At 45.5% G+C, this 21,219-nt stretch overlaps 1 protein-coding gene across 4 annotated transcripts in view; it reads right to left on the bottom strand.

The window, feature by feature from the left end:
- ARK2N (arkadia (RNF111) N-terminal like PKA signaling regulator 2N) overlaps positions 1-11,776 on the bottom strand; it is an 80,643-nt gene extending 68,867 nt beyond the window's left edge. Inside the window, exon 1 of one of the 4 annotated variants that reach the window (XM_077900649.1) lies at positions 11,578-11,776. The gene's annotated coding sequence lies outside the window, so the exon portion shown is untranslated. Of the gene's footprint in view, positions 1-9,972; positions 10,223-10,983; positions 11,264-11,577 lie in introns of those variants that run through there. The other 3 variants (XM_077900648.1, XM_077900651.1, XM_077900650.1) reach the window with 3 other exon arrangements.
- Between the last annotated feature and the right edge of the window lie 9,443 nt (positions 11,777-21,219).

Here is a 21,219-nt window from a genome sequence, read left to right as displayed (position 1 = left end):
TAGTGTGTGTGTACATGTGCACATGGGGAGAGGGGCAGAGGGAGATAATCCCAAGTAGACTCCCTGCTGAGAGCAGAGCCCAAATGGGGGCTGGATCTCATCACCCATGAGATTAGATCATAACCTGAGCTGAAATCACTAGTCAGATGCTCAAATGACGAAGCCACCCAGGCACTCTCTCATGGAATATTTTAAAAAGCAAAAAAGATAGAGGCAATTTCAACTGAAAAGCCTACTAAAAAAAATGCTTCAGTTATTGTTTTTAAAAAGAAACTGATGTTTTATTGCCTATTTCCAGGTTTTTTATAAAGCTATAATTTAAAAAGATACATAGAACAAGTGCTCTACACACACTCACAACTACCTAAACAAGTCCATTTAGGTTTCCAGAACATTTTAATTATTTTTATTAATTATTGCTCATAGTTAACCTGAAATGTACAATCCTCATTTCTAAGAAAAGAATATGTAGGTCAATGGCCAAGATATATTTAGATAGATTTAGACAGATATATTTAGAACAGTTTCTGAATTTCCAACCTGCTTCTTAACCTACGACTAGATTGTGCTACACAAGTAGCCTCCTTTAACCAAAATGAAGGTTCTGAACATCTCAACCTTTACAAAAGATCATTCAGGTTATACATTTTAAAGATAAGGCTTTTATACAGACTCCTTTAAAATAAGGTTTCCTAATGTATTTAAGGTGTGATATTTACATTTTGGGTTTTGCCCACAAATATACAAGAGTATCTCTCCTGTGTGAATCAAGGCACATCTACACTGTACACTGAAGAAGGTAAACAAGACTGTTCCTTGCTAAGAAGACCTACAGTTTCCCTATACACATTCCTTACAATTAGAATAATATTTGAATTTTTTTAAGACCTATAAGGCATGTATTGCTAAAGTCTCACATCAGCATCATTCTGCTTCATTAGGCTCCAAATTCTTTCAACATGCTTACATCTTTTCTGATTCAAGGGATTTTGCACTTGCTGTTCCCACTACCAGGAATGCAATCCTCATTGCTCTTTTGAAGGCTTGGCTTGCTCCTGTACTTCAGATCTCAATTCAAACTCACCTTTAAAAGGCCTTTCTTAAAAAATAAATTAATAAGTTAATTAATTAATTAAATCATTCCTTAAATATACTAAAACACCTCCTTTCTCACCCATACCCCATTGTTACTCTGTTTTTTAAAAGGAGTCTAAATTACCTTGCTCATTTGTGTGTTTATAGGTTATTGTCTGTCTGCTTCATGGAATATGAGATACAAGAGGGAAGGGGATTTGTCTCTTTGATTACTGTATCTGCAGCCATCTAGAAAAATACCTAAAACCTACCAGACACTTAATATTTGTTGAACAATATATATTTATACTCAGGTTATCTATTTATTTTTTGGCTAGGGCCTGTGGATACTATTTTTTAAAAATAAGTCTCATTAAAATAGAATCTTGAGGACATTTTGCTTTTTCAAACATCGACATTTTAAAATCCCTTATTTTAAATAATTTCCTAACCATTTAAAATTTTAACGACAAACTCTGCTACAAGTGCAGTTACCTCCTTTACTTCAGCACTTTTTTTAAAACATTTTATTTATTTAAAAAAAAATTTTATTTATTTATTCATGAGAAACACAGAGGGAGGGAGAAGCAGAGACACAGGCAGAGGGAGAAGCAGGCTCTATGCAGGGAGCCGAATGTGAGACTTGATCCCAGATCCCGGGACCACATCCTGAGCAAGGCAGACGCTCAAACCGCTGAGCCACCGGTCCCTCAGCACTAACTTTATCTACAAATGCATCATATTAGTTTAAGACGTGCTTTTCAAATATACATAATAATGATACAAGGCTTAAGTAACCAATTTTTTTTTTCAAAATAGCAGCCACAGGAAATGCAAATGATATGCCACTTTTTCCTTGCTTAAATCTATGGCTCAATTAATATAAAGTATTAATGTTTAAATAAATACTAAGTCACTTCATATTTTGGTTTTTGTCTACAATTATACAAGAATACATCTTTTGTGGGGCACCTGGCTGGTTCAGCTGAAAGAGTGACAACTTGAACCCATCTCAGTGTCATGGGTTCAAGTCCCACATCGGCTGTAAAGATTACGAAAAAATAAATAAACTTTAACAACAAAAAAATACCTCAAAGTATATCTATATTTTACATTTAAGAAGGTAAACAAGGATACTCTTTGATAACTTTCCCTAGAAACAAATATCCATTGTTTTTATTCACTTTTATAGAAAACACACAGCTACCATTTCTTTGGTATCTTTATATTTGAGAAAAACAGTATACTTTTCCATACTGTGCTTACTGTGCCCAAGGCATACCATACCATTATTCAGCAAAAATAAAAACTATGCCATATAAAGAAGGGAAGGAGTTATTAAGCAAGGGAGGTGTAGTCCAAATAGCAATCTAAGCAAATTTTTTAAAGTTATTTTTTAAAGAGGCGTAGCTTTGAAATTCAAAAATTATTAGCTGGCTTACAGTTTAAATATTCAACTACATGTGTTTAGTGTTTGTTTTGTTTTGTTTTTAAGGACTTTTTATTTGGGGGGCACCTGGGTGGCTCAACTGGTTAAGCATCTAATTCTTGATTTCAGTTCAGGTCACAATTTCAGGGTTGTGAGATCAAGACTCTCTTGGGGCTCTGCACTGGGTGAGAAGCCTGCTTTAGGTTCTTTTCTCTCCCTCTCCCTCTGCTCCTTCCCCCCTCCTAAAAAAATAAATAAGTAAAAAAATAAAAGAGGCTGTTCTATTTAAATTTTTTTCTTTATTTTTAAATAATCTCTATACCCCACATGGGGCTTGAACTTCTAACCCTGAGATCAAGAATCACATGCTCTGAATGACACAGCCAGGTGCCCTTCAATTATGGATTTATTACTGAATCTGATTCAAAAATGATGCACTCTCCTCACACTAAAAATCAAAGAAACTGGGCTGCTTATACACTGTTGTAAAAACACTTCTTATATGAATGGAACTTAAAAAAGAAAATCAGGAGACCACCACCAACAATGTAGATTAACCCTAAGAAAGCAGAAAGTTCTGCTTCCAAGACGGTTAGGATATAAAACAGATTATAGCTTGCATATTCTACTCATTTTTTTAAAGCAGTAACTTACTTTCCTAATAATTGGGACCACAGTTTAAAAAAAAAAATTCCATGACAATCAATTACAAGTCTTTAAGACTACTTTCTAAGCTCTGACAATCTTTGCCTACCCTACACCTAAAAACTTAAAAAAAAAAAAAAAAAAAGGCCCAAATTAAGGTGTTTTGAAGTTCTGCATAGTTTTATTTTTTACAATATAAACATGAAGAGAAGACCAAGAAGCAAATCACAATCTATGAAACTAAAACTAGAATGAAGCAGGGCTTTCAAACAGTTTTATATGCCTACTTCCTGCTGATATGGGCAACTGTCAAAGATTATAAAATGACTCTACAGTGTCAGACAAGTTGAATATCAGAACAGATAACAATCTAACAGTGGGAGAGAATCACAATATAAGTAATCGTTCAAAAAAATTTGCACCAATAATTATCACCTGATTTTTTTTTTACTATGGCATACAATTCATACACTATGAGAGTGATTTTTAAAACACAACACAGCAACTACCGAGAAAATTTAAACAAAAGAAATTAAGAGTTAACCTTAAACATAGGTGAGAAGGGAAACAGCACAGTATGAAGAAAGCAATTAAAAAGAAACCAGTTACTTGTGCAAATGTTTTTACTCACCCCCTTTAGCCCCGTTATATTACAATCTCCTTTGAAAACAGGGATTATGTTAATCGTCTTCAGTTCATTCAGTTCTAATACATAATGGTTTTCCTAATACATAATATTTAATAAATATGTCAAACTGATGAACTGACTCATTTTTAAAAATCAGAAGACCACTAATGAAACACCTTATTTGCTTAGTATCACTAATAATTTGTATATAAAAATATATTCCATTACATAGAATCAACATGATTTCTAACAGTGTAACTGTCCCTTTACCTTTCCACATAAAAACTTAAGACAAAAATGGACACCACTTCCTTCAAGAGTGAAGTTGACTAAGTTAGAGCCTGGTAAATCCATCTCCCTAGTTAGAATACTGTATATAAATGCTTGTGAATTTATGCATAAAGATGTAAAAATAAAAAAAAAAGATGTAAAAATCAGACACTAGAAAACTAAATTTCTTAGGCAACTAACACAAATAAGGTAAAGCAGTATTATCTTACTAAAAATCAAAAGGAAGCCCCCTCTCCCCAGATGTTCAGTTCCAGGAAGAGATTCCATTATGTCTATAACAGTGATGTTGCTAAATCTTTTGAAATAAAAAAAAAAATTTAATCTTTTTTCTAATTTTTATATATACAAACTTAATACTTTAATGACAATAGTACTCTTGTCTTACTAAGCACTAGTATCTCTAAACAAATTTCACTTTCAAAGGACTTGGTTATTTGTTGGATTCAGGGTTAGTGTTTCCCCTGAGAAGCTGTAGGGTAGCATGGATAATATGGACAGTGCAACCAAAGATAAAGACTGAAATAAAAACCCCTAAGATATTACAATATAGTGGAAATAGCCCTTTTCTCCACAGCAACTCATCCCTTCCCTTCACTTAGCTTTCAAAAGGAAAGCGTTGAAGAAGCTATAAACAAGGTACAGTATAAAAGCCTCAGAACTGGGAATGATGAAAGGCACTGAGAGTGAAGAATTATGAGTAATTAAGTAATGGAGCTCAGCAATGAGTATCAACAGCTGCTAATACCACAGAGAACCAAACATTATGTGCCTCCTGATGCAACTACTCAACATCATCTATTTCTCTGCCCCCCTCAAAAAGAAAGGGAAGAGAAACAATATATGTTATAGAAACTCAAACTGATCAAGCCTTTAGACCTAATATCAAATAACAAGAAACCAAGGGAACAGAGGAACACGTTTAATACCACCAGAAGAATGTAACTGACCAATTCAAACTGGGAAAAAAAACTGTTTCTTCAACAAATAATTTCCCAGGGAGGGAGGAAATGTAGGGGGAACCTTCAGATTACCAAACAATACACAGACCTTACTTGACTCAGTCTAAGTATAAAAGTACATTTATGAGACAGTGGAGCAATCTGAACACTAAATATCATACGATAGGAATTACTGCTAATTATTTTCAGTATGATAATAGTTATTTGGGTTTTTTCCTTCAAGAGTGAGGTTGACTAAGAAACTGGAGTGCTAAAAGAATGGAATACAAAAAAAGGAACACTAAAAACTAACGCAGCTGAATGGATTTGGCCCACCCAGAATGAAATATAAATTGTGAGATTGCAACCACGGGAAGACAGCAGCTTTGCTTGCTTGCCAGCCAACCTTTTCTCCACTGATACAAGCTCTATAAATAGGCCAGGAGTGATAATGGCTGCTCAAATCACTTCATGTTGCAGATACGACCACTACTGACATGTATCTGGCCCAGCCCCAGGCTGTGAATAAACCAGCATCAAGTAAGAGCCAAGGAAGTTACCAAACACAAAGAATGCACCATGGCTATTGTAAGACCCTCTAAGTGCTCAAAAACACCATCAATGTAAATCCAGAACACTGTAAAACACAGGTTCTAGATTTCCTCCAAGATCCCTGCTCTGGCCATTTCTATCTCCTTCAGAATATAGCACACATAAAGATGGGATAAAGATGGGTCACCCCATGCTAGGACCTGAGGTCCTCAAGATAAATGGTGCCAAAAACCTATCATAGCAAATCATTTAGTGGACTGTAGTGGAATAAAATAATGGGAAACCCTTGATGATAAAAAGCGTTGATGTAAGAATAAACCATGCTTCTATGTTAGGTTAAAACTAGGGCAGACAGGATACCACTCAAAATCTTAACCACATGAGGTTTTTGTTCTTAATACGGAAAGGAAAACAGTGCTGTTTTCCCAGAGTTTTAGTCCACACCCAACTTCCCTATCCCCAACAATACCTTTCTCTGATCAGAAGGCACCTCACAAAATGCTGACTCAGAACATCATAAGAACATTATTTAAAAAAAAAAAAAAAAAATCAGACAACTAAGTAAAAAATAACTTCTGGAGACTTCAGTCAGTCTCCTGTTTCCCTAATATTTACCATGCTAATAAAAACTTAAATTTCTAGATTACCTAAGCACAAGTCTAGTTTATCCACATTCTTAGGAATGACTGCTGTAAGTTTTAACAGATTTAATTCTGTTGCTCTTTGAACAATCAGAACTAATTTATTAATACATGGACTTGAATTTCAGGGGGAGAAAAAAGTATTTTGTAAATGAGCTGGCAATACAAAAAGGAATACTCAAGTCCCCAATCATTTCCTTTCACGCTTAGAGACCCATTTAAGAAAAATATCATTGAGGGGGGAAGAAAAGAATAATCTCATTTTCCAATATCTTACTTAAAATGATTTCATAAAGGAAAAGACTAACTCCATACTATACTTTGCTATACAGTACTTTTTTCTGCAACAGCCTACTTTTCTTCACATTTAGAGAAGGAAAGAAACTTAGAGGTCATCTGGTTCGCTAGATTTGAGTACCTTAGGCAGAAATGGTTTCTTTCATTTTTCTAACCATCCCCACCTGGCACCTAAGTATTCGATAAATGAGCTTCTGATTTAACCAAGTATAAACACACCCACATAAAAATAAGTTCTGTGGTAAGTTTTTACTTTTAATTAATCTTCACTAGAAAATACTCACCTAAGTAGTGTTAAAATTGGATAAAGTCAAATTAGTAACTTAGGGTTTATACCACCTATCTTTTGGCTATTAAGACAGAATTGGAGGTCCTTGTTTTGAATAAAGACATGAAAGAGAACAAAAACATAACTTAAAATGAACACTGTAAGGCAAATCCTAAACAAGACAATCATCAAATCTGAGTCATACTGGTTATTTTATGGTATTTTTAAACCACGTTTACTACTATCATCTGCTACTAATATGTTATGATAAATATGTATACTATATACAACACACATTTCCTCCCTTAGCTCAGAAGTATAGAAGGAATATAAAATACTTCTTAGTTTCACCCTGCTCCTTCCTTTTACCACAAGGACCTGTAGGCTGAGTGTGAAAACTGACTGAACATCAATCCCACTTGTGCTGAGAAGCTGCCCACACAGAATCAGAAAACACTGTTTATTTCCCCTAAGTTCTATTATGAGCCATGAAAGAGTAGGGAATGTAGGTACAATTAAAGATAAACCCTAAAAGGATTTAGAAAAGTTTCATGACAACAGTCAAATCTAAATTTAAGACTGGAAATTAAAAACTAAAGAAAAATAACTATGAAATTACTTTAGTCTGACAAATAAGAATCAACTCAAAGAATGAAAACCAGTCGGGCACCTGGGTGGCTCAGTTGATTGTCTGACTCTTGATACTGGCTCGGGTCATGATCTCAGGTCTTGGGATTGAGCCCGGAGTCTGCTTGAGATTCTCTCCTCTTCTCCCTCTGCCCCTCCCCACTTGCTCACACTTGGCGTGCGTGCTCTCTCTCTAAAGTATAATAATATCAGTAACATTTCTACTCATTGAACATAAGGATGAAGACAATCTTTCAAAAGGAATGCTATCACATCCTTCATATTCCACCTGAGCTTTTTTTTCCCCTAAAAGAAGAAAATAATGCTTTAGCACACTAAGATACCTGCACAACCTATTCCTCTGTAAAGTGAAGGCACTAGCCACACAACCAGTCAACATTACCGATACTCATGACTTTGGATAGGCTGTTTACCTAACCTGGAATGCGCACCTGGAAACTCATCTCAAACCCAGGTGTAAGTAGTTTTAAGTTCCTTCAGCATCAGGACCTTGTCAGTCCTACTCACCAGTATGTCTCTAGCAACTACAGCACTACTGGCACACAGTTAAGCAATCAATAACTTAGGGTTGTGAGAATAGAGAGGTTCTACCTGAATGTGTCGTCCTCTATTTTCTCCAAGTTTTCAAAAGCTCTTTCTCAGTTATTAATGTCTATTTCAATTTTACTACAGCTAGCTAAGAAAACTTATTTGGCCCCAGATTCTTTCCTAAATTAATACAGAAAACCATAATCAGTATGATTCAAAGGAAAACACATTAATAGCACATTCTTGGGGGTATCTGGCTGGCTTAATCTGTAGGGCACGCAACAATTTGATCTTAGAGTCATGAGTTTGAGCCCCATGTTGGGTGGAGTATTTACTTAATAAATAAAAATTTAGAGGTCCCTGGGTGGCTCAATTGGCTAAGCATCTGCCTCTGGCTCAGGTCATGATCCCAGGGTACTGGGATGGAGCCCTGCTTTGCCCTCTCCCTCTGCCTGCTGTTCCCCCTACTTGTGCTTGCACACTCTCTGTCAAATAAATAAATAAAATCTTTTTAAAAATAAATTAAAAAGCACATTTTTAATCTTTTATTAGGTGTTCTCAAGTACTGCCAATTGTAAACATGTAAGCAAGAATATACATTTGTTTTCGAATTCCCAGTTAAATGCAGGAAAATTAGGAAGGTCTAAGAAAATGCCAAAATTACAAACACAGAGTTTGGTTATCTAGTATACGCCAGCTCCAACCTTAAAAAAGAAAGAAAAAACAAAAACAAAACCATGCTAATTGCACATACATCGTGTACTCATGCAGACATTAGACCAAACGGTAAGACTGAAGATCCCAGCAAAACAACTCCTTGAATAATGAGTTTACAAGTTACACAAGCTAGAAAGTTACTAGTCACATAGTTAAGGAGACTTGATATATCAATGTGTCTTATAAAACCTTTGAAGGATATAAACTGAGCACTCAGTTCCAACAGAACTACATTAAATTAGAATCTAAGGCCGAGTTTATCTTTAATATACAGCTCTTGGATTAATCATGATGAGTATAAAACAAAGAGCATTATGACACTCTTTCCTAAGTGCATTTAAGAGTCATATAAACTAAATTAGTGAATAATGTAACAACTCACTATGAACACAATATGACTAGCTAGCACTGGGCAAAGTTTCCAACTCTAGTCATTTTTCACAAAAAGATGTCAGAAAAAAAATTTTTTTCGATAAAAAGTCATTTAGCTGATGCGTTAGGTATAATTACCTCAAAGTTTCTCTCTGCCTTTCATATTGTATACACACGTGTCCTGAAGTTTACAACACGTTAACCTTATGAAAAACATGAAGTTTTAAGAGTACAATGATACTGGAAAGCACTCTGATTTAAAAATGGCTAAAAATATTTCTATTTGTCAATGGGACTGCATGAAATTTCACTAAGATTCTTTTTAAAGCAACATAGGTCATTGCAGTAAATTCCATCTTAGCTTCCTGAATTAAAATTTAACTCCGTTTTCTATTTACTGAGCACCTACTGCGCATAAAGCACTAAACCAGGCATCAGGATGGCCAGATTAGACAGCCATAATATTACATTTCCCACTAACAAACGGTTAGCGTTGTGACTCCTCAGGACGTCAGGTAATAACTATCAATTGTAGGCCTCTAAAAATGCTTGTTAAACCAAAGGCAATGCTCTTACTTGGAGGAATCCGGATTGCCTGGATCAGCAAAACTACGTTAGAAAGTTAATAGCCTTCATCCTTAAAATATCCCAGGAGAAGAAGGAAGGGAGCGATGCAAACTGTTAGCATGTGCCCAACGACACTACACAGTAACAGCCTAAGCAACAACGCCAGATGTATTTGTAATTAAGAGGTCCAACCTTGACAAAGCATCATCAGTGGGACTTTCATCCAACTGGGGGGATGGGAAAGGAAAGGAAAGGAAAGGAAAGGAAAGGAAAGGAAAGGAAAGGAAAGGAAAGGAAGAGAAAAGAAAAGAAAAGAAAAGAAAAGAAAAGAAAAGAAAAGAAAAGAAAAGAAAACTCAGTCAAGAGATGAAAAGCACCTCTAAGCATAAACGGCTCAGGCGGTTCGATGTGGAAGAACAAGGACGGACAGACGTTCATCCCTTCAACCCGCGAGCCTCAAATTCTGCGACAGCGGAGAGGACGACTTGAAAAAGGGAGACCGAGTGACCTACGGGTTTCTTGTCGGGGCTACGGCCCCAGCGATAAACTGAGGTCGGCGCCGTAAGAAATAAATGACGAAGCGCGAAACGCCACTGACGGACGAGGAGGAGAAGCCGAAGACCCCCCGGGAGGAGTCAGAGAAGACAATGGCCTGTACCCGGGGGTGGGGGGCGGGGGGCGCGGGGCGCAGTTTCCACCGGCGCCAGTTTTCTAGGTGAGGGTGACCAACTCCAGAGGACGTAATTCTGGAGGCTGGCACAGCCCTGCCAGCGGCCGGCGGCGTCTGCCGACCGAAGGTAGTGGAAGCGCCGCGGCGCAGGCGGCGCCGCCACGGGAAGCCTCTAGTCCCCGTCCTCGGCCACGGCGCGCGCCGCGCTGGGCGGCCGCCGGGGCTCCCGGGGGCAGGCGGCAGGTGTCCGGCAGAGTTGGGGCTGGGGCTGGGGCTGGGGTTGGGGCCGCCGCCGCCGCCGCCGCCCCCCCCCCCCCACGGCCGGCCGAGGCGCCCGAAAGTTGCGTGAAGACAACTCCCCGGCTCGCGGGCTGCGGCACCTCCAGCCTCCTCTCAGCCCCCGGGGAAAAGGGAGCTCCGCCCGCCACCTCGGCCGGGCCGGGAGGACCCGAGGGGCACCGGCGGGCGGGCGAGGCGAGGCGCCCAGCAATTCCGCTCCCTCCCGGAGCCCCCGACCCGGGCCGCGCCTCCCGCCACGTCCGGGCGCGAACGCTCGGCGCCCGCCGGCCGGGCCCGTCACGACCCCGTCACGACCCCGTCACGACCCCGGCGCCGCAGAGCCCACCCCCGCGCGGCCCGCAGCCCTCCCCGGGACGCAGCCCGGTCCCACGGCTCGACCAGCAGCCGGGCCGCGGCCCCGCGCACCTTCCCGCCTCACCTGCGCTCCGGGGCAGCCCCGCACCTCCTCGCCCGCTCCGCGCGCCCCGTCGGGGCACGCACCGACCCCCCGGCCGCGGTGACTCGGGCCGCGACGGCCGCCGCCGCCTCTTCCTCCTCAGCACAGGCCCCGGCGCGAGCAGAGGGTCGCGGTCCGAGCCCCGCCGGGGCTAAAACGAATCTCGCCACCTCCACAGCCTCCACCAAGTCCCTTCACTCGTCCGCGCCGCCCGGAGAAAATGTCACCAGAGGCCGTTCCGCTCGGCGCCTCACTTCCGCCCGGAACCACAGAGCCCGCCCCGGTCGGCTAGAGCGGCCGCTGCGGCGGCGGCCTCCCGGGACTGGCGCGGGAAGCCGAGGGAAAGCCAGACAGCGCCACCTGGCGGAAGGGGACGCGCGCTCCTCCCGCTGCAGAGCGCCGGCCGCGCGGCCACCAGCTTCCCGGGCTTCTTTCCCGCGCTGCATCCATCCGCTCTAGGCAGCTCCCTTCCAGAAACGTCCTTCCCAGAGGGTCGGAAACCGGTCAGCGCAAGCCAAGGACAATGCCCAAAGAGGAGGACAGCGCTCCCTTGTCCGTACGATCCTCAGTACTCACCTTTCCTGAAGGCTTCCCGCAGGAAGCTCGTCGTGTCCGAATCCTTGAGCGGCTCCAGCAGGGAGTCCGCTCTCTTCTCCCCCCGCTTCTTCGCGGATGCCGACAGCTCGGCTCGGGGACACTGGGCTGCGCTCTTCTCCGGCCGGGGCCTCAACATCCCGTGCAAGTTTCTGGTCGGGAACCTGGCAGGCCCGGCAGGTACAGCGCCACCTGCTGGTGAGACGGGGTCGGCCGGGGAGAGCCCGCTCCGCCCCTGCGCGCCTTGGGGACGCCCCAAATTCCACCCCTGCAGAGTCACTCCTCTCGTTTGCGCTTCTGGGTGGGAAGGGTGACGCGCCCGGGCATCCTGTGGTGTCTGAGGCCCTTCCTTGAGGTCTCTGATGGAAACGTGCTGTACGCGGGACCTGGAGGAAAGGTGAAGTGGGTAGCGGCCACCTGGCGGGTGCTGGACTCAGAAGGTGCCGCGAACCAACCTCGCAACTCGAGATCTAGCCCCGGGCAGGCGCTCCCAAAGGCCAGGGTTTTGGGAAGTCAATGAACAAGTAAGAGCTGGAGGAGAAAAGTGTAAAAGGTCTTTTTCAGGAGCCACGCTGGGCCCCTGGGGTGACACTCCCCAGGTGGAGATTATGGAAATCACAGCGCTGGCCCCACCTTCCCCCCCAACATCAGTCTCCCCCCTTTACATCAGGCGCTTCAGCTCCCCCGGTCCACTCATTTGTGCTGACTGCCCACAAGCCTGGGAGTTTTCCATCGATGACTAAATGGGAAAAAAAAAAAAATGGACACAATAATTTTATATGAATAGCTACCTTTTTTTGAATGCCCACCATGTGCCGGGCACTGTGGCATGCATCTAAACGGATTCATGCATTTAAGCCGCACAACAACCTGATAAGCTTGGTACTATCACCAAACCCCAGGTGACAGAAACGGAAACTGAGGCACAGAATGGTGAAAGTTGCCCACCCAAGGTCACATATCAGTAAGTGGCAGGACAGGACTCTGACACAAATAGTCTACTCCAGGGCTTGCTCTCTCAACCACTACCACCATCTATCTCTTTGAGACTCAGAACATAACTATGTGCCTGATAAACATTTTTTTGTCTATGTATGACATTTCATTCGCTCGTTCATCCGTTTGTTCATTTATTTCCCTGCTACCTTAGTCCTCAAGGAATGTGACAGGTTCCGGGGTAGTGATAAGAGCCCAAGTTCTTTTGGAAGAAAGAGAGAAAATTTAACAACTAAGATGACAGCTGTCAGTCTCGAAGTGAAAGAGTAAATGTAGACTAATATATTCGGTTTTTAAATGACTCCTTGACAATCTTATCGCAATGCCTTAGAGATCCTGAATTGTCTCCCAGAATCTCACATGCATCACATGCTCAGCTCTTCAAGCTCCTGAAATCCCATCTCTGTAGAACCAGCCCATCTCAGTCCCCATCCCCCCATCCATATCACTATCTACCCTCCATCCCATTGTCTCTACCATAAACTCACCACAATCTCTCTGTTCACAGACGCTGTCCTACAAACGTGTCCATCCCCTAGCCTGCCTGTAGTATCAGTGATTCTCTTCCTACCTTTGGCCGTAAGTCTTGGAGGCCAAGACCAGGCCGTCCAAATCACTCTCCGGCATCATTGCTTGCTCCTGATGCACCACCAGCAGTGGGGCTGGGCCTGCAGCAGGTGCCTATTAGAACTGGTGGCCTCGGGGCCCTGGGTGGCTCAGTTGGTTAAGTGTCTGCCTTTGGCTCCAGTCATGATCCCAGGGTCCTAGGATCAAGCCCCGAGTCGGGCTCCTCACTCAAGGGAGAGTCGGCTTCTCCCTCTCCCTCTGCCCCACTCCCCTCCCCATTCCCAGCTTCTGATCTCTGTTCTCTCTCTCTCAGATAAATAAATAAAATCTTGAAGAAAAAGAAAGAAAGAAAAGAAAAGAAAAGAAAGAAAGAAAGAAAGAAAAGAAAGAAAGAAAGAAAGAAAGAAAGAAAGAAAGAAAGAAAGAAAATATTTATAAATAAATAAATAAATGGTGACCTGAACAGTAACATCAGAGTGCTTGCTTTGACTATAGTCCCTTTCTTCCTGACCAAGCAGGGTATTCCTGGCATTCCCTCCTGTAAGGTGGATGTTACTATTAGAACCACTCTTTAGATGAGGAAGATGGGACACCTGAGAGACAGAAAGAACCCTCCCCTGCGGGATCTGTGGCAACATCGCTGTACTTAACCAGCATGAGTCTGTGTGCCTGTAGGACGCGCTTGCCCAGAGCCTTGCCATCCGAACAAGGGCCCCTGTTTCCAGAATGTTCTCTCTGAGCCAAGAATTGTGCTGACGGCTTTCCATATACAAGTCACTTCCCTCTTAACCCTTACAAGAGTCTGCAACATAGTCTAAATGGATTCATTCGTGGCTGATGGTGGCTGGGAGCCAGCACCTCCCTCAGCTCCCCTGTTCTCTGGGGTGGCTGAGTGAGGCTTCTCTGCTTGGGCTTCCCGTCCTTCTTCCCAATCAGGTGACCCCTGTGACACCCCTTCTGCATGGAAAGCCTGTAACTTGCATTAAACCGTGGCACTAAGTATTGCGTTATTGGACAGAAATTTTTCAACGAGTGTGTGCAGTCCTCTCATCTTTCAATGTAAGGAATAGCTCTGTATGACACGGGACCTGACCCTGTGGGGCCCCCGGGGTGGAAGGAGCAAGGGGTTCCTCCGACATGCCCTCAGGCTAGCGCCCCGCTGCCCGTTGCGGGAACCGTGGGTTGCCTCCATAACATCTGCCGGCTGCGGACTGTTGTGCATTTTCTTTCTCCTCGCGCATCTGACTCAGCAGAGCGGGCGGCGGGGCCCTGCTCCGGGGCAGACACTGTTGTGTGGGGGTGACAGAGGAAGGCCATCTGAACATCAGGCTGCGGAGACACAGAAGCCTGAAAGGATGTCAGGACAAGGAACTGGGGCCACCTGCCAAGTGGGTGAGAGGCTGGGAGGAGATCAGCCTGCGGTGGAGGGCAATGAGGGCTGCCCCGGGGAAGACCTGGCGCCTTCCTGACCATGGTGTGCAGAGGAGGAAGAGAGTCGGCACCCTGAGGGCAAAGCTCAGGCCTTCTTCTGAGCTCCCCTGGTGTCCAGCACAGAGCCTGGCAGACAGGACGATCCAACACATGCCTGTGACTGAAGGGAAAACAGGCAGAGAAGCTGACCTTGGGAGGGAAAGGGGCAAGAGGTGGAAACGCCCCTGGGATGTCTAGTGGATAACAACCCGGGGGGCCAAGCCCTCTGTGGCTGGACAGCAGAGGAGTAAGGAGTGGGGTGGTCGGAAGGGTGGTGGGGGGCTGAACATGAGTGAGCATAAGGAGCCTGGGCTGCGGTCCTTAAGCGCTAATAGGCAAGCAGGGTGTGACGCCTCCCCCTCTGCTGAGTGTTAGGATCCAGACTGCAGGCAGCAGCTCCTCCCTGCCCACCAACAACCTGGCGAGGAATTGACCCCAGATTGACCACACCAGGGGACAGGGAGAGCTGGGGAGGGGGGGGTGGAGAGGCTCAGTCTAGGTGCCGCTGAAGGAGAAGGAAGGAACGCATCACAGAAGAAGGGATGGGCCTGCAGCTCCAGGACCTTCTCGTTGGGGGTGGATAGGACAGTAGTTCCCAAGACTCACTGGGATTGGGAGGAAAAGACTCAAGGGCTTCAGAGCCACAGAAACACGAGCCTTATGGAGAAGATCCCCTGTCCCCCACTGTCCCCTTTCCAGCCCTGAAAACTATGATATTGAAGTAAGAACAGCATCAGAGGGGCTGCAGCAAGATTAAAACTCTGTAGTCTTGGTCCTCAGTTCCTGGCACAGAGCTCCTAAACGTTTCGGAATTTCCTAAGTGATAGGACTGTGTTTTGTCATTTTTAGGAAAGCCCTTAGGAGCTGATGTTAATGAGGGTTCTCTGGGTGGGCCTGCAGGTGGCTTCAAGTAAGGGGTCCAATTCCGGAAAAACCAACCTCTCCACCTCCGGAGGAGAGTTGAAACTTTCAGCTCCCCACCTCTGGAAGAAAGGGTTGGAACTTTCAGCCCCACGCTCCCCCTAGGCTGGGGAAAAGGGGTGCAGCAGATTGATTTCAGTCACCAATGGCCACTGATTTAATTAATCATGAAAAGCTCAATAAACACCCCTGAAGGATGGGGGTCACAGAGACTCACCAGACTCATGCTGGTGAGCACATCAGATGCTGGGAGGGTGGCTGGCGCTTGGGGGAGGGCATGAAGCTCTGTGCCAACCCCCAGACCCCCTCCCACCATGTTTCCTTTCCATTGGGCTATTCCTGTGTTGTATCCTTTGAAGTAAGCTAGTAATCAATCATAAGTAAAGTACTCTCCCGAGGTCTAGTGACATTCTAGCGAATTATCGAACTTACAGGAACCCCCAAATCTGTAACCCACCAGGTGTAAGTGTGGGTAGGTAGCCTGGGGACTCCTCTTGCTGGCATGTGAAGTGGGAGCACTCTCATGGGGTCTGTGCTAACTCTGGGTAGTTCGTGTCAGAATCTGAACTGAATTGTTGGAACACTCAACTGTTCTCAGAGAATTGGTGTCAGAAAAAAGAAACCACAGGTTGGCAAAAACGTTGACTAAAAATTGATAGACTTGGTTTTAAATAAATGTTAGGTGAAGCAAGACCCGTCCTACCAAATCTCTCCTCAGACTCCTCATCTCCCTTCCCTGTGGTGACTCCACCTTTTTTTTTCACTGGCGGTCGATGTTGCCAGCACCCAACACCTGGGAAGGTGGAGCTCTGCCTTTCTCAGTGGTACTGAAACATAAAGGAGTGCCTCTGAGAGAGAATTCACCTTTCCTGGTGATACTTCAGGTACAAAATCCTGTGTGGAGACGGTCCTGACGTTCCTCATTGCACCTACTAAGTGGCCTCCTCCTCTTAGGAGAGCCCACCGAAGTCTGCACGCATGCCCTTCAAATTCATCCCAAAGACATCTACTGAGAGTCTACCCACTGGGTTGGGCTCTTGACGTGTGGTATCTCGCTCATCCTCCCCACAGCCAGCAAGAGCAAGGATATTTTACAGAAGAGGACACAGGTTCAGAGAAGCCAGTGCGCCAACCAAGGTCACATGAGCGGAAGGGGCAGAGCCAGGATTCCTGGAAAAGAGCACCACATGCCTGCTTCCAGAACACTGCTGTCCATCCAGTAACAGGGCCCAATCTAGGAACAACTCAGTGTGGTTCAGGGGTGGGGGGAGCGGCAGGGACGCGGCAATCCCCAAAGCAGAGGAAGGACACAGGGTATGAAGAAATGAATTCCCAAGAGCAGGAAGGACTTTGTGGAAGAGGAAGCTTTTGGCCAAGGCCCTGGAGAAAGCTGGGCTTCCTTCCATAGACAGAGATGAAGAGAAAGGTGTGCAGGGCAAAGTCTGGCCTGAGGAGAGGCTGGGCTCCTAAAGTACAGGACCCAGCCAGACAGCCCCGGGGTGTGTGTGTTTCGTGTACAAGTGATGCGTCGAGTGCTGTATTTGGGGCCCTCCTCCCGCACCCCTTCCGTTTTGTTTTAAGCTTTTTGCTGACGAATGCCAACAACACAAAGCTTACGTGGAGCACTTCACGAGTATGATTTCATTAAGCTCTTCTAAACCGTCGGGAAGAGCAGGCATTGTTAACATTTTGCAGAGATGGCCTGACAGACACAAGGAGATACTGAATACATGCCGACTGGGTGAACGAATGAATGAATGAACTCACCCAAGGTCACCAGCACTGAACGGGAGAATCAGGGCTGAAGCCAGCTCCGCTGCCTCTAAATCCCAGACTCTTCACTACTGGACATATCCGGGGGGACTTAACAATGCCATTGTGTGTGTGTGTGTGTGTGTGTGTGTGTGCGTGCACGCGCACGCGTGCGTGTGTGTGCTGAGGGGGGTGGGAATTGGACTCATTATTGTGTTTTATAATGTGCTGATCGTTTGAAAAAGGCTCCAGCCCGAGAACAATACAAGCATTCATTAAAGTACTTCAATAGAATGACAGCAGCAACAATAACCTAAAATTAAACGAAGCAGAGTATCACATGTGACTCCTCTCTCAAGGAGTCAGTGCAAAGGCACCAGGCTTTGGGAAACAGGATGGGGCCTCCCGGGATGGGGGATATGCGGCGGGGGGGAGGTTGGAGGGGAGACGAAGCAGAGATTTACAGAACCTGTGTGGGAGCAGCAGGCAGGGAAGGGCCCTCACCACCCAGGCTGGCAAATCCCAGTAATGTGGGACACCAGGCAGCTTCCAAGGGCCTCCCTCCTCTGGAGTTACTGTCATTTACTGAAAACCACGAGTAACCATCAGGCCGAGAAGAGGGGAGGGGCCTTAGAGATCACCCTTTTATTTTGCAGGGAAAAAAATGTTGTTGTTGGACGAACTTTGCTTTTTGGAGAAATGTGTCCCTTAAAGCACTTGGCAGAGTGGCTCTAGCTTTTTAATCCTGTTTGTGGTGTTTGCCACGAGTCCTTCATGTCATCAGGAGGGCAAGAGTCCAGCTGACAGAGGCCTCATGGAGTGAAGTGTGTGTGCAAAGCTGGCTCCATTCTTTTACCCAAGAGAACACACACATACATATTGTGGGTCAGTCTGAGGGATGTATCAGATGTGTACTGGCCAGCCCCTGCTCCCAGGGAACGAAGACCTTGTTAACGGGGTGTGCACAGTGCCCCTACCTAAGGCATAACTGTAAAATCAGTTTCCCTTTGATGTGTCTTTTCTCACTATATCCAGGACCTTCCTTGACCTGGTCATTGTTGTCATCGTCACCACTCAAGGCCACAGGACATTAACCTTCTTTGCCTCCTTCTTCCCCACCTCTGACCACCAAAACATCTGGGCCCAGGACCCAATCTCTAAGGCCTCAAAGTTCTCCACACCTTAATTACAATTAATTTAGGAACCCAATTCTTACTCAAGTAATAGCTGATTAACACATTACCTCTCCCAGGTGATGGCATTTTGTCCGACTACAATAACTTCTCTAGGAGCCACCGAGGAATGACATAAAAGATCGGAATTTTGGATGGCAAGGCAGGTCAGCAGGGAGGAAGGAGATATTTTTGGTTAGCCAGGTTTTCCCACAATTCTCAAATAACAACCATCTGACAGCCTAGGAGGACCAGTTTAATACACATTCATCTTTACATTCTTACTGAACCCGAACCCTAATTGTTTTTGCAGCTCTTGTGTACAGGAAACCAAGAAGCTCTAGAATTTGTAATTAAAGAAGACAAGAGAGGCGCCTGTGTAGCTCAGTAGGTTAAGTGTCTGCCTTCAGCTCAGGTCATGATCTGAGGGTCCTGGGATAGAATCCCACATAGGGGACATAGCCTGCTTCTCCCTCTGCCTCTGCCCCTCCCCTCACTCCTCCCCCAATGCTTGCACACTCTCTGTCTCTCTCTTTATTTCTCTCTCTCTCTCTCTAAAATAAATAAATAAAATATTACCAAAAAAAGACAAGAATAACTCAAAGGGAAAGAACATTAAGAAGACAATTGAGAGATAAATCTATGCTATTGATTATTCGTAGTCCTATAATAAGTCAGAGAAGGAAAGGTCAGCATTGTGTGGGAAGAGTCCTGCTCTGTGATGGGAGGAGCCTGGGTCTACAGTGTTGATGGAACACAAATACGGAATGTTCCGGGCCTTCCTAAACTTCCAAAGCTTCAAGAGCCTGTCTCCTCAAGTCTGTCCAACACTGAGGTTTGGAGTTGGGGTGGCTATCATACCCCAAACTGGATTTCTCATCAGCACCGGAGGACTGCAGGAAGCTTGCTTCCATTCTGGCAGGTCACGATCCTTTTGTATAATCCTATACCGTCAATCTGCCTCTTGGGAGAAGTGTGTTTTCAGCCAGAACTCCTAAGTCAACGCTGTTGAACTAGAAGAGCCAGAAACACTAAGGAGATAGTTTATCTTCCTGGAAGGCCCCAGAGAGGTTGCTCCTGGCTACCAGGGGGTGGGGATGTACCGTCACTGCCAAGGCCCCCCTGTGCCTGCCAGCTGGCCTGACAGAGTTTGGGAGCAGACCAGGCGATGACACCAAGGGCTCGCCCCAGCCAGCTCCAGGAGCTCTGCGGAAGGTCCTCAGCTGCTAACAGGCTGCCTCCGCCAGGCTTGTAGCTCTCCCCCAAACAGGAACTCTTCTTGTTTGTCTTGTCCTCCCTTCCCTGTCCTGGCCCTCTTTCCCTTCCTTTCTCTCCATTCTTTTGCTGCATCTTCACCCTCTACTCTTGCCTGGTGCCCAGGCACAGGGCTCCTGTCTTCTTGATGCACATTTCTGCCTCAGCTGTGGGCTAATGTCCACCTGCCTTGGGGCTTCCCTCTTGGGGCTGACAGTCAACTCTGGAGAAACTTGAAAGAAAGAAGGAATCAAGAGCCCACAGGGTGACATTCAGAGGCCAGAGCTGGTGGATAAATGCCCCATTTTTTCTCTCAGGTAAACAGTTCTGTGGCCCCTCTACAGTGCTCCTGAGAGGCAACCAGCAGGGTCATGACCCACTCGGCCTCCATGGAGACCAGTGTGGCAGCAGTTCCCCCCAGAATGGCTCTCCTTCCTTCCTCGTGCTACCCTTCCCAGTCCCTCCCTCCTGTTCCCAAGGAGCTTCCCCAATCAACTACCTGTGTGACAGCTCTTGTCTCACACTCTACTTTGTGGGGAACCCAAACCTAAACCCCAACTCTTCTTCCTCTCCTCTGGTCCCCCACCCGCACCCCATTCACTCAATCCCCACTCGGGCTTCCCTCTTCTCTTTGTTAGTCTGCTTTCCTCTCTCCACACATATTCCCATCCCCAGTCTACCTCCGAGACAGGTGGTGTGTCCCCCAGGCCAACTGAGTGCGAGGACGTCAGACATTCTGTCACCATACCATCCCTTAGGAGCTTCGGCTCTGCGCTGAAGTAGCGGGAGGCAGCAGGGATGAGAGGGGCTAAAGATAGGAGGGATATTTGTGGTTTCTACAAGGCCTTAACTAAAGTAGAGGTTAAGTAGCTGGGCCTGAGAGAGAGAGAGAGTGCTATACTGATCTCACGGCATTTTGGGGCATCTTGCTCCGGGTGGCCCAGTGCCCATTAGAGGGATCCTTCCTGCCCCACACAGCCTCACCCCCATACCCTCCACACCTGAGTTCACTTCCCTGTGGAGCTTCTCTAGCCTCCTTGGGTGCCTCGCCCTCCCATGAACAACACTGACCTTGGGCAGCACCTCTACTCTCCACCCTCACTGAAGGAAGGATACAGTTTTTAGTCTCTGGAAGGGAACGTCCAATTGCTGAAGGATTTCTCCTCTGGGGCTGTTCCAGGCTGCTTGAGGACAAGTCACCATACACTTTTGAGAATGATAAAACTCTCCCCAAATTGTCACACTCCAGGCAACAGGTGAGATGAGGAGCTAAATTCTGATCCAGTTTAGGTCTTGGTAAAATTTCTGGGGCAGAAGAGGGGGAAGGTGAAGCAACATTTCAGGACTTAAAAGGAACCAGAATTCATTGCTAGTGGATGATAATCTAATTCTATAACTCAATATGTGAGAAACATCACTTTCTTTATGTCCTATAAGTCCATTTAATTTCTACTCTAAGGCCCCCACCTGGCCTTGGAAAGGCCATTGTCAG

The sequence above is a fragment of the Canis aureus genome, chromosome 6 (genome assembly GCF_053574225.1).
Source record: "Canis aureus isolate CA01 chromosome 6, VMU_Caureus_v.1.0, whole genome shotgun sequence".
Taxonomy (NCBI): domain Eukaryota; kingdom Metazoa; phylum Chordata; class Mammalia; order Carnivora; family Canidae; genus Canis; species Canis aureus.
This window is presented reverse-complemented; position numbering and strand designations above follow the sequence as displayed.